General features: G+C 27.3%; 1 long non-coding RNA gene across 1 annotated transcript; it reads left to right on the top strand.

Moving 5' to 3' along the window:
- The first annotated feature begins 1,146 nt into the window (after nt 1-1,146).
- Nucleotides 1,147-12,734, top strand: LOC112738520 (uncharacterized). Its single transcript, XR_003169481.3, has 3 exons — nt 1,147-2,024; nt 3,674-3,746; nt 11,747-12,734. It is a non-coding gene; the product is annotated as an uncharacterized lncRNA (long non-coding RNA).
- The last annotated feature ends 5,398 nt before the right edge of the window (nt 12,735-18,132 follow it).

The raw sequence follows: 18,132 nt of genomic DNA, 5'->3' as shown, positions 1-18,132 counted from the left end.
TTCGTTTTTTTTGCAAAGAGGTGAATATTTACAGCTATTTATAGATATTAAATTTTAATTTTTTAAAAAAAAATTAATACAATTATAATAAAATTTAATATAATAGTTTAACTAAATGTATCAAATTAAAATATAATTTAAATATAAATTTAACATAATTAATATATACACAAAATCTTCAAAACATAAATTAAAATAAAATAAAATAAAAAAACATAAGACTGATCATTTGATGATTTATATTTTAAAATGACAAACTGGTAAAATTGAAATCAGTCCCTATCATATCAATTATTTATGGTGCTACTCCGATCAAGATTTAATGATTGTCATGATGTGAAGATATATCATTTTGATCATTAGAAGATTATAGGACTTGATTTTATTTAAAGTAAAAGTATTACCTTTATTTAAAATATTACAAAATAAATAAGTTACACTTTTTAAATAAAAATCATCGTGAAAAGATATTTCTAACATTTTCATAGGAGTAGTTGCCATTATTTAATGCTATGAGTTTGGTAAGTATGCCAGACCGAAGCTGAGTGTGATTTTGGTGAGTTTGAGTTCTCTAAATTAAGAAAATGTGTAAACGATCGATAAAGTGACACTACAACAAAAATTATTTTATTGACAAATTTTTGTGGTAATAACATCATAATAATAATAACTATATGTTTTATTTAGTTTATATTTTTATGATAATTATATATTTATTATTATTATTATTATTATTATTATTATTATTATTATTATTTGTGGCCATTAAAAATTTTTACTGGTAAATATAGGGTAAATTATTAAAAATATACTCGAATAATTTTGTTGCTGACAAAAATACATTCGAATTTTCTATCAGCGCAAATGCCTTCAAATAGTTTTAAAATTCGACAAAAGTATTTAACATTAAATATGTATTTCTCAAAAAATGTTTTAGAGATTTAATTTTGATGCAACTTTTTGTAAGTATAATTAGAAAAATGAGATATTATTATTCTTAAAATTTATTGATTTTTCACTAATTATATATTTTTGTGATTTTTTAAAATTATTATTTATTGGTTGTTGATAAAAAATAAAAAGAATATATTCTTAGCGAAAAATCACCAAATTTTAAGGATAAAAATATCTTATTTTTTTAATTGTGCTTGCAAAAAAATTACATTTAAATTCTATCTCTAAAAGTATTTTTTTGAGAATATATATTTAATGTTGGACATTTTTATTGCATTTAAAAATTATTTGAAGGCATTTTTGTCGATAATAAAATTCAAATATATTTTTGTCAGCGACAATTATTTGAGTATATTTTGTGATTTACCCAGTACTTATATAATTATCGATAAATATATTAGTCGACTAATGTCTAACTCTCGATAAATATATTAGTCGACTAATTGTTCAAATGAAAATTGTTTTTAATAAAAAAAGCAAAAAAAATAATGTGAAATAGTTTTTTTTCCCTCTGTTGATTTAAAACAGGAATAAAACCTAATTTTTTAAAAATAAATAGAGAAAATACATTTAAGGGAACTAATTTTAAAACCTAAAATTTCTCTTAATTTAAATTACTTTTGGGTCCCCTTTGGTTGTTTACCTTTAAGAGGAACTAATTTTCAACTAACATATGAGTAATATGAAGTCCAGACAAAAATGCAATTAAGCAATTAGTTATATATTCACTTTCTACTTTCTATTCTTTAATAACGTGATGCTTTCGGTTTTCTTTCCTTATTGGCTAAAATAATAATGAAAGAGCAAGTGTTAAAGTGGAGGGTATTTTAGTCATTTCTCGTTATTCTAAGATACAACCCTAGATTCAAAAGCCATGTTCCCCTTCCTTAGCTTCTTCTCTTTCATTTTCTCCCTTAAACCCTATTCCTCTTCTTCTTTAATTCTCGCCTCTCTCTTTTGCTGTTCTGATTGTTCATTTTCTTACAAATGTTAAATCAAATTAATTTTGCTGTGATGAATTTCTGGGATCTCTTTCAAGGAGAGAAGAATTTGCCGAACGGAAATGTGAGGTATGTTAGATTGAACTTGATTTTCTTTCTTATTTTTATTTTTCCTCAAGATTCATATTTATTTTTATTTAATTTGGTAATTTTAGAATGAAAATCACTGTAGGCTGGAACAGTTTTCATTTTATGTAGATTATTATTAATTTTTTTTTTTTGGGTTTAATTCGTACACATTCATTTGAGTCAATGCAACTATTTAATTAGAATTTCTGTGTATTACTAATTTACACTCGCTATAGTACTATCCAATTGAAGTTCAGAATAACTAACGTATTGGGTATTTTATTATAATTATACTATACATAAGTTTTTAATCCCTCTATAATTATTTGGAGCTTTTATTTTATTTCTACAGTTTCTTTATTGCGTATTGCCACTGTACATATGAAACTGCCACAAATAATACATATTCATCAGGATGAGGAACACTATTATTACTCTAATAATTTACCAATGATGCACCTTAATACACTGTAACTAGAAAAATCACTTTTAACAATTATTTATTTTGATTTTAGTAACAATAAAAATAATCGTTAATATATTTATCCGCAATTAAACCTTAGTCATCTTATACTTTATCGTTAAAAAATTTGAACAGTTATATAATTTTTAAAAAAGACTTTTTTAATAGCTACAAAAAATATATATTTATCATTATATCATATAATAATAATGACAAATATATAATTGCCACAAAACATAAATTAAATAAGACATATAGTAATTATTATGTTGTTATTATTAAAAATTTGTTATTAAAAGTGACTTTTGTTGTAGTGATAGTTCACTTCAATTCTCTTATTGGAATTGGTTTTTAATTTTTGAATGAGAAAATTTAGAAAACCAATTTTTAGTTAGTCAATATTAAATTTTTTATTTTAAAAATTTTATTTTTTAAAAGATTTAAAATTTAAAATTTATTATTTAAGATTTATAACTAAAGTTTATTTTTTAGAATTTAAAATTTAAAATAAATAAAATAATTTTTTTAAAATTAGTTGATATTAATTAAAAATGTTAGTTTCTAACATTATTTTGTTTTTGAATATATAGTTGTTATGATTTTTATGAGTTGAAGATTTGATTTATATTATTTGGATGTATTGTAGTAACACAGTTGAAATGTTCCTTTGCACATCATGAGGCACTTGATGATGTGTATTTTTTTTTGTATGTCACAAAGCTTTTATTGGAGATGGCAAATTCAAATATTATGTTTGTTATTTGAGTTTTAATTCCAAATTAAAGAGTGTGTGTAATATTTTAAAAGTGAAATGTGCTTATAAATTAGCTAGATAAATGTGACTTTAATTTTAGGTATGAAAATGGGATGCTTGGATATAATTTAAAAATTAAAGAAAATTAAAGCTTATTTATAATACATTAAGTATGTTTCATTATTATGGCAGCTAATGTATAAGTTGTGATATAATTTCTGGTTGTTACTAATATTTGTCAAGTCCCTTCAAAAAGTTTGATGATGCTGTCTAAATTAATTTTTTATTATTCTTAATAGTAGACTTATATATATATATATATATATATATATATATATATATATATATATATATATATATATATATATATTGAGCTCTTTTCTGATTCTTTGTGATTGTAAAAATTCTCATTTACTATTTGTTTGCAAGCAGGATGCAAATAAGGGATAAAGCTAGATACAAAATCAGATATGCAAAGCAGATTAAGAAAGATACCCAATTTATGGTAAGTTAATTACTACATGTTGTCTTGAATTAATGGTCAACAATTAATAAATATTAAGAAAGATACTACGTGTTGTCTTAAAATTAACATGTTAGATAAATACATATGAATGGTTCTACATTATACATTATGGAACAATTATTATGACACAAAAAGAGTATAAATAATATTTATTCACTAATAGTTGTATGTCACATTTTAGTTGGTTTATAGAAACGGTCTAATCCACCAGTTTACGAATATATATTATTTATTTTGATATTCCAGGTCTCGTAATGTTATTCTTAATAGAATGACAAAAACCGTTCAACCCATCAAAATATGTCCATAATAGAGAGGGAAATATATTTTGGCGGTTTAAGTAATTTCTGTTCTTCCATCAAAAACAAAATTGTAAACCCAAAGTGCCAAAGCAGATAATATTTCCACGTGCGTGGACTAGATTGTTACATTTATCAATGAGACAAAACTCAAAATTTTAAAAGTATAACTTCCATTTCACTATCAGTTACAAAAAAAAATTCACACATAACTTCTTTTTTAATTCTTCACTTAAATAATCTATTTTTTTATTATTTTTTTAATTTTTTTATTTCTCTTACTCAATTTTAACATTTTCACTTTTGAATAACTTTTTAGACAACTTTCTAAAATAGACTATGAGTCTATGACTATGATAAATATTAGTTTTAGAAGCATGTACGAAAAGAACAAAAGAATAATTTATGATGGAGGAAGTGTTCAATTAAATTATATGTCATTGGTAAGTAACTTTTGGTAAATTTTATTATATTGTGTGATTTTATTTAAATTATATTTTATTTAGTTTTATCTCAGTTTTAGTTTGTACCGTTTTGTTCTGAGTACAATGTACTCTGTACTCTGTAGTTTCATTCTAAATATTTTATTAGAGTTTTTGTTGTAGTTTCTTAAAAAAATTTATCATTTTTGTATTTCTTTTGATGTTTCTCTTCTCTTTTTTTAATATTCTCATTTGAATTGCCTCTATCCTCCTCCTTTGTCTTCTTCCACTGCAGTTATAAATTTTTTTTTTCAATTTACTTACTCAATCTATATTTTTAATCCATTTTTAATTTTTTTAATTTGTTACCAATTTTTCACGTAGACAAATAGCGTTATATCTTTTTCTCTCATTAATTTGATTTGACAAAAAAACAATTTTTTACATTTTATATGTACATTTTATTTTTTTTTGACATGTCTGTATTTAACTATCTGTCAATTATGGGATGAAAAAATTTTATAAATATTTTTTAATATTTTTCTTTTTAAATTGTTTTTAATGGGATAATTTTTTTTATTTTCTAAAATATTTGATTACTTAAAATATTGTATTTAAAATTTGAGTATATAAATATTTTTAAATTAAACTAAAATAAATAAATTATATTACAAGAAAATTTATTAATTTTGTCTTTTACAATATTATTTGTTTGGCATATTGGCTTAGTTATTTAATTGGTATATAATGCATGCAAGAGAATCACACCTATCAAGTATTTCTTAAAATATTCGTATACTAATTTTTTAAATAATTAATTATCTATAACAATATATAATGCCAATATATGGGAGTTTAGTGTCCAATTTTCTATTTCCTATTTTAACCCTATTAATATAATTCAAAAATATTTTACAGTTACTTATTTCACTAACAGTTACAAAAATTCACGCGTAACTTCTATTCAATTCTTTACTTCCATAGTCTCCCTTTTTTTATTTTTTATTTTGTTCTAATTCTCCTTTATCTTATAAACTCTTCTCTGCGCTGCACAATTATTTAAATAAGTTTTTGTGACATCTTAAACTAGGTAAAAACGATGTCAAAAAATTTATTTTCGCGGCCATATATGAAATGAGAAAAAAAATAATGAGAAGCCAACAAGTGTTTAACCAGTGGTGATAAATAATTTTTTGTATAGATCTTATTATATTTTGAAGTATTTATTTAAATTATATTTTATTTAATTTTATATTAGTCTTTGTTTGTATAGCGTTGTTTTGAGTATGTCTGTGACTGTAATCTGATGATCTGTCCAGAAGTTTAGCCTCATTCTAATTATTCTATTAGAATTTTTTTGTAATCATAAAACATATATCTTTTTTATTTTTTTTATAATTTCATCCATTCTACTGCTTCTATTTTGACCTCTTAATATACTTTGTTATATTTCTCTTGCTGCCAATATTTCGTTACCTTCAACACCATCGATTTCATCATATCCATCGTTACAAATTTCATTTAGTTTTATTGCAGTTACTACATTCACGTATAACTTTCACCTATATTTTTTTTTCGCTTTAATTTACTTACTCAATTAATATTTTCATCGTTCTTTTACCTTTTTAATTTGTCCCCAATATTTCATGTACAAGGATAGTGTTCTATCTTTTTCTCTTACCAAGGAAGAACTAAATTTTTCCATATTATATGTATTCTTTATTTTTTTTATATATGTCTGTACCTATCAATGATGAATTAAAAAAGTCTAATGTTTTGTTAAATTCATTTTTTTCATTTTTAAATTACAATATATAATGCTAATATATGGGGTTTGGTTTCCAATTTTCTATATCCTATTTTAACCCTACTAACATAATTCAAAAATATTTTACAGTTACTTATTTCACTAACATATTTCACTAATAGTTACAAAAACTCACGCGTAACTTCTATTCAATTCTTTACTCTCACAATCTCTCTTTTTTTAATTTTTTTATTTTGTTCTGATTCTCCTTTATCTTATAAACTCTTCTCTGTACAGCACAATTATTTAAACTAGCGGCTCAACAGGCACGGCCGCTTTTCTATTGAGTTAAAAAAAATATTTTTATATTTTTATTTTTAAAATTATAAATTTAATATCAATAATTAAAAAATAAATTATGAAAAAATAAAATATTTTAAATTATTTAATATATGTAGAAAGTATAAAATAAATAAATTTAAATAAAAAAATAAAAAAGAAATATATTGTTATTATGTGTAACAAAATCAAGATAAAGATTTACTAATATTATTTACAAATTAGTTATTTATATATTAAATTTACTTATTTTCTCAATCATATTTAATTTGAAATAAATTTATAAATTTAATTCATATTCAAAACACTCTTTTAGAAGATACATAATTTTAATAGATAAAAATTATTTTTTTAATCTTATATTAAAGATCTTTAATTATCTTAAATTTTATTATTATTTTAAATTTATTAATTTTTATTTTAATTATATCATCTCATTATACTATACACTATTATTTTTTCTTATTATTTTTTTACATGTATACTTATTATTGTCTCACCGTCATTATTATGTTGCCTTGTTTTATTGTCCTTCCTTATTTTCTTCTCCTATTAACCCCGATCGCAATCAATTATCACCATACCATTATCGCAGCTCTCATTTTTGTTTATCACTTTGATTCATACATATCCATTGTGTTAACTTTTGAGTTGTTAAAGATTTGTTAAAAGAATTATTTTCTTATTTGATTTAGATATCTAGATCTATAACTATTATATAAATAGTTAAATACTTATTTTTCATACTTACTTGTTAAGTCATATTTTATTATTTTAAAAAAAATGTAAGATATCGAGCATTCAAAAGTTTTGTATAAAATAATAAAATAAAAAATAAAAAAATTTATAAGTTATTTAATTTTTTTAATATATAGAATAATTGGATATAAATTAATTTAGATATAATACTAAAATCATTACGTTGTTACTATGTATAACAATGAAGATATAAATTTATAAATATTTGTAAATTTATTCATTTCTCAATTATAAATTTATAAAAATTTATATTTAAATTACTCTTTCTTTTGCATCATTTTAATAGCTAAAAAAAATTATTTCTTATAATTTATATTCAACATTTTAAATTATCTTTAATTTTATTATTCTTTTAGAATTTTTAATTTTTAGTTTCATTATTCTTTTTTTTTTACTATTATCTATCTACATATGCCTCACCACCATTCTTATATTAGCTTGTTCTCTCTTTCTTCCTCCATTTTTTATTGTATTTCTATCTTCTTTTCAATTGCAGTTAGTTACATCATATATTAGTTCATAATTATTACACTCAAAAGTAAATACTAATTTAAAAATAAAATTCAAAAAAAAATCTCATAACTCTTATGTGAATCATCTACACTCCTATAAATGTAACGAATGAGTAAATTTAACTTTTTTTATTATGAATATTTTTTTTATTATCTAATGCATACAAAGTCACATATTTTCATTTATGATAAAAGTTAAAAATTAAAATTAAATGACATTAGTACTTTTTGGTTTAATAAAATTAAAATAAATTACAAAAATAAGGATAAAAACTAAAAAAATAGATGGCTCTAGAGAAGGATAATGTTAAATTTTATGTCATTATGTATGAGAACAGTGATTTATTTTATTATATTTATTTTTATACTAAATAACAAAAAAGTTAAATTTTATGTCCGTTTTTTATTACTTATTTTATTTATCTATAGTTGTTTAGATTAGACTTTATAGTTATTGAGTCATGTTTCGTTTCAACAACAAAAATAGTTATGAAATCATTTTCACTTTTTTTTATTGGAGTACATCTATTATATCATCATAATTTTAATAATTGATGTAAAATTTAAAAAATTAAATAAATATATATTTATTTTGATTAAATCCAAGAGTGAATTATATATATTTCTATAGTCAAGAAATAGACTTAACTTTTTTTTATAATAAATAGTTTTTCAACCATCTAATTTATAAAAAAAGTCTCATCTTTTTATTTATCCCAAAAGTTAAATATTAGAACTAATATTAATACTTTTTTATTAATAAAACTAAAATAAAACATAAAAATAAACCTTGAATAAAAATAAAAATACAAAATTTTGAATCTCAAAATATAAAATAATTATAAAATAAAAAAATTACTTAACTTTTTTCAGACAAATTATATTAGGTTTTACGGTATATTTAAGTGAAATGAGAAGGATGCAAGAAAAGATGGATAAAATTTTTTTTTTGGATTATGCAATAACAGTAATATTCCATAAATGTGAATTAATGAGATAAGAGAGAACGTGATTGTATGTGATAAGAGAGAAGATGAAGTAGTGGAAGTTTTTTACGTAGAATAACTGATATATAGTGGGATAGATTATTAGAAAGAGCGAAATTGGAAAAAAAATTGGACACCAAAACATGTTTTGCCATTATATATTGTTATAGATTATATTACCTTATTCTCCTTTCTCATTTTTTCTTTCTCCTTCCATCTTCACTCCACCCGACCGTCCGTAATTAATTATCACCAACTATTATTATCGCAACTTTTAATCGTGTCTATCACTTTGATTTATAACCATCTATTCTGTTAACTTTTATGAGTTGTTGAAGTTTTGCTAAAAAGTGTATGACAAAAAGTATTTATAATTTTTACCCAAATTATCAAATTAACTTTTAGAATGTATAAAATTTATAAATTTAAATTAAATAAGATATTAAGCAAAATTTATTATGTTGTTATTATGCATAACAAAATCAAAATAAAAATTTAGAAACATTATTTACAAATTAACTATTTATAAATGTTATTAAGTTTAATTATTTATTTTTAATTAGTATTTATACTATTTAATGTGAAGTCGAGATAAAAATTTAGGAAAAGTCTAGGGGGCCAGCAGTTTTATTGAATTTTGGCCAGCATATAACCAGCAGAGGAAGGTGAGCCATTGGATGAAATCTCATACCAATCTCACACCATCAAATCATCATTGATGGCTAGTTGATGGCTAACAATCACAAAAATTGTTGCCCCCTAGCATTGCTCAAAAATTTATATTCAAATGACTCTTTATCTTCATGCATATTTTCAATTGATAAAAAATATTTTATTTTTTTTAATTTTATATTTAATTTTTAAAATTTTTTAATTTCATTATTTTTCAAAATTATTAATTTATAATTTTTATTATATCTCATTACTATATCAAACACTATTCTTTCTCTTATTATTACTATTCTCTATACGAATATCTGTCATTGTCTAATCGTAATTATTATATTACTTTATTCTTTCTGGTTTCTTTCTTCTCCTTCCACTTTCTCTCTACCCACTGTAATTAATTATCACCAAGAATTTATATGTTACATCTTTTATATGTTAATCAAATAACCAGTGCCATATGCCAAATAAATAATATTATAGAAGTCAAAATAAATTATATTTTTGTAATATAATTTATTTATTTTAGTTTAATTTAAAAATAAATATCTATGTACTCAAATTTTAAATATAATACTCTGTATAATTAATAATTTAAAAATTAAAAAAATAATATTATCCCATGTAAAGTTATTTAAAAAAGAAAAAAATGAATTTAACAAAATATTAGACTTTTTTAATTCATCATTCATAGGTACAGACATATCTAAAAAAACAAAGAATACATATAATATGAAAAAATTTAGTTCTTCCTTGGTAAGAGAAAAAGATAGAACACTATCCTTGTACGTGAAATATTGGGGACAAATTAAAAAGGTAAAAGAATGATGAAAGCATTAATTGGGTAATTAAATTAAAGAGAAAAAAATATAGGTGGAAGTTATACGTGAATGTAGTAACTGCAATAAAACTAAACGAAATTTGTAACGATGGATGTGATGAAATCGATGGTGTTAAAGGTAACAAAATATTGGCAGCAAGAGAAATATAACAAAGTGTATTAAGAGGTCAAAAAAGAAGCAGTAGAATGGATGAAATTATAAAAAAAATAAAAAAAATATATATTTTTTATGATTAAAAAAAATTCTAATAGAATAATTAGAATGAAGCTAAACTGCTGCACAGACCATCAGAGTACAGTACTCACAAACATACTCAAAACAACGCACAAAGGCTAATATAAAATTTTAAAAAAAACCATAATTTAAATGAATACCTCAGACTATAATAAGATCTATACAAAAAACTATTTATCATCACTGTTAAACACTTGTTGGCTTCTCATTATTCTTTTTCTCATTTTATATATGGCCACGAAAATAAATCTTTTGACATCGTCTTTACCTAGTTTGTTGGGTTCTCATTATTCTTTTTCTCATTTTATATATGGCCACGACAATAAATCTTTTGACATCGGCTTTTCCTATTTTAACCCTGTTAAGTGCCAACATAATCCAAAACTAACTTTATAGTTATCCATTTCACTATCAGTTACAAAAAAAATTCACACGTAACTTCTTTCTCAATCCTCCACTTAAATAATCTATTTTTTTTATCATTTCTTTAATTTTTTTTATTTCTCTTACTCAATTCTAACATTTTCACCTTTTGAATAACTCTTTAGACAACTTCCTAAAATAGACTATAAGTCTATTACTATGATAAATGTTAGTTTTAGAAACATATACGAAAAGAACAAAAGAATAATTTATGATGGAGGAAGTGTTCAATTAAATTATATGTCATATTGGTAAGTAATTTTTGGTAAATTTTATTATATTTTGTGATATTCATTTAAATTATATTTTATTTAGTTTTAACATTGAGTTTAATTATAATTGAATTTTCAAGTATAATTTGAAGCTTATTTGATTATTAGCTTTAATAAGGTTTGATTATAACATAATTTTTTAACTTTGATTTAGATTCTTGTATTTAATTATAAACTTAAATACATTTAATTATAACCAAATTTTGAAATATGATTATTGAAGCATGTTTGATTATAGTTTGATTTTGAACTTTGATTTGTATCTGAGTTTGATTAGAAAGAACAATTTCATTGTTGCTTTTGTTCAGTAGTTCACCTTTCAAGTGACCTGATCAGCGGATATTTTATACGCTTTTTTGGCGTCATTTTCAGATAGTTTTTAGTATGTTTTGTTTAGTTTTTATTAACTTTTTATAGATTTTAGTGTATTCACATTTTGGATTCTACTTTGAGTTTTTATGTTTTTATGCAATTTCAGGTATTTTCTGGCTGAAATTGAGGAGCTGGAGCAAAAGTCTGGTTCAGAGACAGAGAAAGCACTGCAGATGCTGTCCGGATCTGACCTCCTTACACTCGGAAGAGCTTTTCTCGAGCTACAGAAGTCCGAATGGAGCATTCTCAACAATTATGAAAAGCTGACTTTCAGAGCTTTCCAGCAACATATAATAGTCCATACTTTGCTTCAGATTAGAAGGCCCAAAACTGGCGTCCAACGCCAGTTTGTATCTGAGTTTGATTTTAAAGAAAAATTTCATTGTTGCTTTTGTTCAGTAGTTCACCTTTCAAGTGACCTGATCAGCAGATATTTTATACGCATTTTTGGCGTCATTTTTAGATAGTTTTTAGTATGTTTTGTTTAGTTTTTATTAAGTTTTTATAGGTTTTAGTGTTAAATTCACGTTTTAGATTCTACTTTGAGTTTGTGTTTTTATGCAATTTCAGGTATTTTCTGGCTGAAATTGAGGAGCTGGAGCAAAAGTTTGGTTCAGAGATAGAGAAAGCACTGCAGATGCTGTCCGGATCTGACCTCCTTACACTCGGAAGAGCTTTTGATGCTGTCCGGATCTGACCTCCTTACACTCGGAAGAGCTTTTCTCGAGCTACAGAAGTCCAAATGGAGCATTCTCAACAACTATGGAAAGCTGACTTTCAGAGCTTTCCAACAATGTATAATAGTCCATACTTTGCTTCAGATTAGAAGGCCTAAAACTGGCGTCCAACGCCAGCCTCCTGCCCCCCTTCTAGGCGTCCAGCAGCCAAGGAGTAGAGACCAGCGTCCAAACACCCAAAGAGGACCCCTAGCTAGCGTTCAACGCAATGTTGTCAGAACCGGACCGGACCGGCCGGTTCGACCGAAAAACTGGTGAATCGACGTTCTTGTGTCGCTAGGTAGTTTGAACTCAAGCCATCTAACAAGAGAGGTGCAATTTGTGCCACTAGGCTATCTATTCCTTAGTTAGTCAGTATTCTAATTATATATATATATATATATATATATATATATATATATATATATATATATATATATATATATATATTATATACACAATTAAATTATTTTATATTTATATTTATATAATTTAACTTTAGTTTTATAATTTTTTTAATTTACAATTTTTTCAAAATTTATACAATTATTAAAATAAATATAAAATATTTTAAATATTTACATAAAATTTTATTTTAATATATTGACTGTGTAAAATATTTTAAACTCACTTATTTTTTCTTTTTATAATTATATAATATCTATTAATATTATTTTTTAATAAATATTTGTAGTATATAATAGTACAATAGATATAAATTAATTAATGAATTATTAAAATTTGAAAATAATAATTATTTTAATATAAAAATAAAATAAAATATTTATGATAGAATAAAATTAACAAAATACTTATCGTTTCTGTTTCATATTGTTTTAAAATAGCTAGATATTCTTCAAATATTAGTGAAAATATATATTTTAAATTTTAATTTAAATTTTTGACTATTTTTTATTTTTTATTTATATATGACCGGGTTAATCAGTTTAACCAGTCACCCACCGGTTGAACCAATGACCCAGTAACCCAGTGACCTGACCGGTTCGATCACCGGTTTAGTGTTGACAACTATGGTTCAACGCCCTAGATGCCTCATAGCATGTGGATCTCATTAAACTCTGGCCAAACACTCACCAAGTAGGCCCCAGAAGTGGATTTTAGCACCAAAAAGACTGTTTTACCCTTACTAGTCATTAGTTTAGTATTTAAAGTAGAAGATCAGTCTTTGTTAAGGACCTTCGCCTATCATTCACCATATTTTTGTTTTACACATTGTATTTTCTATCGGCATGAGTTTCTAAACCTCCTAGGTTGAGGGGAGGAACCCTGCTGAGTTTTATGAATTTATTATATCTTATTCTTCTTTTCATCCTATTTTATTTGTAGTTGCTTGGGGACAAGCAACAGTTTTAGTTTGGTGTTGTGATGAGCGGATATTTTATATGCTTTTTGGCATAGTTTTCATATAGTTTTTAATATATTTTGTTTAGTTTTTATTAAGTTTTTATAGGTTTTAGTGTTAAAATCACATTTTTGGATTCCACTTTGAGTTTGTGTGTTTTTGTACCATTTCAAGTATTTTCTGGCTGAAATTGAGGAGCTGGAGCAAAAATCTGATTCAGAGACAGAGAAAGCACTGCAGATGCTGTCCACTGTCCAGATCTGACCTCTTTGCACTCGGAAGAGATTTTTTTGAGCTATAGAAGTCCAAATGGAACGTTCTCAACGGCTATGAAAAGCTGACTTCTAGAGTTTTCCAGTAATGTATAATAGTTTATACTTTGTTTCGGACTAGAAGGCCCAAAACTGGCATCCAACGCCAGCTTTCTGCCCCCTTTTGGCATCCAACGCCCAAGGAGCAGAGCCCAGCATCCAAACGCCCAGAGAGGACCCCCTAGTTGGCGTTCCACGCTCAAAAGACCTCATATAGCACGTGGATTTCATCAATACTCAGCCCAAACACTCACCAAGTGGGCCCCATAAGTGGATTTTAGCACTAAAAAGACTGTTTTACCCTTACTAGTCATTGTTTAGTATTTAAGGGATCTTATTCATGTTATTCGAACACTTTACAACACTTTTACATCACTTTTATCATCATACACATTTCACTTTGTGTTTTACATTAGTATGAGTTTCTAAACCTCCGAGGTTGAGGGGAGGAGTGATAAACCCATATTTCATGAGTTATTTTGTGCTTAGTTTGAGTGATTTATTCAATCCTTCACCCACTTATTCATATTAATTGCATAGTTTTACTTTCCCTTCCTTATTATGTGATGTATGTGAAAAACATGTTTTCTAAGCTTTAAAATTAATTATTTTAATTACCTTTATTTTCATTCGATGCCGTGATTAGTGTGTTGAGTAGTTTCAGATTTTCTAAGGCAGAATGACTTAAAGGATGGAAAGGAAACATACAACAATGGAAGGAAAGCACAAAACAGAGCTTCTGAGGAAATTGGCATCCACGCAATCGCATGGGCGACGCGGACGCGTGCCAAGTGCAAAGAAGCAGCGACGCGGTCGCATGACTGACGCGACCGCGCGCCTTAAGCAGAACGCACATGACACGGTTGGTACGCGGAATCGTGATTACACTTTGATTATGTAAAATTCATTGCTCTTTCTTTCCCTGGCAATGGCGCCAAAAACATGATGCCAATACCATGGTTCACAACTCCGTGTAACTGACCAGCAAGTGCACTGGGTCGTCCAAGTAATACCTTACGTGAGTAAGGGTCGATCCCACGGAGATTGTTGGTATGAAGCAAGCTATGGTCACCTTGTAAATCTCAGTCAGGCAGATATAAATTGAAAATGGAGTTTTCGAATAATAATTAAATAAACATAAAATAAAGGATAGAAACACTTATGTAAATCGCTGGTGAGAATTTCAGATAAGTGTATAGAGATGCTTTTGTCCCTCTGAATCTCTGCTTTCCTGCTGTCTTCATCCAATCAGTCTTACTCCTTTCCATGGTAAGCTTTATGTAATGCATCACCATTGTCAATGGCTACTTTCGGTCTTCTCTCGGGAAAATGATCCAAATGCCCTGTCACGGCACGGCTAATCGTCTGGAGGCATCACCTTTGTCAATGGTTACATCCTATCCTCTCAGTGAAAATGGTCAACGCACCCTGTCACGGCACGGCTATTCATCTGTCGGTTCTCGATCATGCTGGAATAGGATTTACTATCCTTTTGCGTCTGTCACTACGCCCAGCAATCGCGAGTTAGAAGCTCGTCACAGTCATTCAATCCCTGAATCCTACTCGGAATACCACAGACAAGGTTTAGACCTTCCGGATCCTCATGAATGGCCATCCATGGGTTCTAACTTATACCACGAAGATCCTGATTAAGGGATCTAAGAGATATTCATTCTAGCTTGTTGCATGTAGAACGGAAGTGTTTGTCAGGCACGCGTTCATAAGGGAGAATGATGATGAGCGTCACATAATCATCACCTTCATCATGTTCTTGGGTGCGAATAGATATCTTAGAAGCGGAATAAGTTGAATTGAATAGAAAGACAGTAGTACTTTGCATTAATCTTTGAGGAACAGCAGAGCTCCACACCTTAATCTATGGAGTGCAGAAACTCTACCGTTGAAAATACATAAGTAAAAGGTTCAGGCATGGCCGAGATGGCCAGCCCCCAAAACGTGATCACTATGATCCTAAAGATGAACTATAAAATCATAAGATGGTCAAAAAGACTCGTAAAAGGTCCTATTTATAATAAACTAGCTACTAGGGTTTACAGAAGTAAGTAATTGATGCATAAATCCACTTCTGGGGCCCACTTGGTGTGTGCTTGGGCTGAGCTTGAGTGTTACACATGCAGAGGTCCTTTCTGGAGTTGAACGCCAGGTTTTGATCCATTTCTGGCGTTCAACTCTGGTTTTTGATCCATTTCTGGCGCTGAACTCCAGAATTGGGCAGAGAGCTGGCGTTGAACGCCACTTTACGTCGTCTATTCTCGAGCAAAGTATGGACTATTATATATTACCGGAAAGCCCTGGATGTCTACTTTCCAACGCAATTGGAAGCGCGCCATTTTGAGTTCTGTAGCTCCAGAAAATCCACTTTGAGTGCAGGAAGGTCAGAATCCAACAGCATCTGCAGTCCTTCTTCAACCTCTGAATCTGGTTTCTGCTCAAGTCCCTCAATTTCAGCCAGAAAATACCTGAAATCACAGAAAAATACACAAACTCATAGTAAAGTCCAGAAATATGAATTTAACATAAAAACTAATGAAAACATCCCTAAAAGTAACTAGATTCTACTAAAAACATACTAAAAACAATGCCAAAAAGCGTATAAATTATCCGCTCATCACAACACCAAATTTAAATTGTTGCTTGTCCCCAAGAAACTGAAAATCAAATAGGATAAAAAGAAGAGAATATACTATAAATTCTAAACTATCAATGAAACCTAGCTTCAATTAGATGAGCGGGACTTGTAGCTTTTTGCCTCTTGAATAGTTTTGGCATCTCACTTTATCCATTGAAGTTCAGAATGATTGGCTTCTATAGGAACTCAGAGTTCAGATAGTGTTATTGACTCTCCTAGTTCAGTATGATGATTCTTGAACACAGCTTCTTTATGAGTCTTGGCCGTGGCCCTAAGCACTTTGTTTTCCAGTATTACCACCGGATACATAAATGCCACAGACACATAATTGGGTGAACCTTTTTAGATTGTGACTTAGCTTTGCTAAAGTCCCCAATTAGAGGTGTCCAGGGTTCTTAAGCACACTCTTTTTTTGCTTTGGACCTTGACTTTAACCGCTCAGTCTCAGGTTTTCACTTGACACCTACACGCCACAAGCACATGGTTAGGGACAGCTTGGTTTAGCCGCTTAGGCCAGGATTTTATTCCTTTTTGGCCCTCCTATCCACTGATGCTCAAAGCCTTGGGATCCTTTTTATTTACCCTTGCCTTTTGGTTTTAAGGGTTATTGGCTTTTTGCTCTTGCCTTTTGGTTTTAAGAGCTTTGGCTTTTTCTGCTTGCTTTTTCTTTTTCTTTTTCTTTTTTTTCGCTATTTTTTTCTTCTTTTTTTTCTGCAAGCTTTGTTCTTTGCTGCTTTTTCTTGCTTCAAGAATCATTTTTATGATTTTTCAGATTATCAAATAACATGTCTCCTTGTCATCATTCTTTCAAGAGCCAACATATTTAACATTCTTAAACAACAACTTCAAAAGACATATGCACTGTTCAAGCATTCATTCAGAAAACAAAAAGTATTGTCACCACATCAATATAATTAAACTAAGTTCAAGGATAAATTCGAAACTCATGTACTTCTTGTTCTTTTGAATTAAAACATTTTTCATTTAAGAGAGGTGATGGATTCATATCTTTAAGACATAGTTACTAACTACTAATGATCATGTAATGAAGACACAAACATAGATAAGCATATAACATAGAAAAAAAATGAAAAGCAGAAGAAATAAGAACAAGGAATGAATCCACCTTAGTGATGGTGGCGTTTCCTTCTTGAGGAACCAATGATGTCCTTGAGCTCTTCTATGTCTCTTCCTTGTCTTTGTTGCTCCTCCCTCATTGCTTTTTGATCTTCTCTTATTTCATGAAGCATGATGGAGTGCTCTTGATGTTCCACCCTTAGTTGTCCCATGTTGGAACTTATTTCTTCTAGGGAGGTGTTGATGTTCTCCCAAAAGTTTTGTGGAGGAAAGTGAATTTGAGGCATCTTCGGGATCTCATGGTGATGATCCTCATGCGCCTCTTGAGCTCCATGAATGGGCTCTCTTGCTTGCTCCATCCTTTTCTTAGTGATG

This window comes from Arachis hypogaea, chromosome 2 (genome assembly GCF_003086295.3).
Source record: "Arachis hypogaea cultivar Tifrunner chromosome 2, arahy.Tifrunner.gnm2.J5K5, whole genome shotgun sequence".
Classification (NCBI taxonomy): domain Eukaryota; kingdom Viridiplantae; phylum Streptophyta; class Magnoliopsida; order Fabales; family Fabaceae; genus Arachis; species Arachis hypogaea.
The sequence above is the reverse complement of the archived record's forward strand: the minus strand, read 5'-3'. Positions and strand labels throughout refer to the sequence as shown.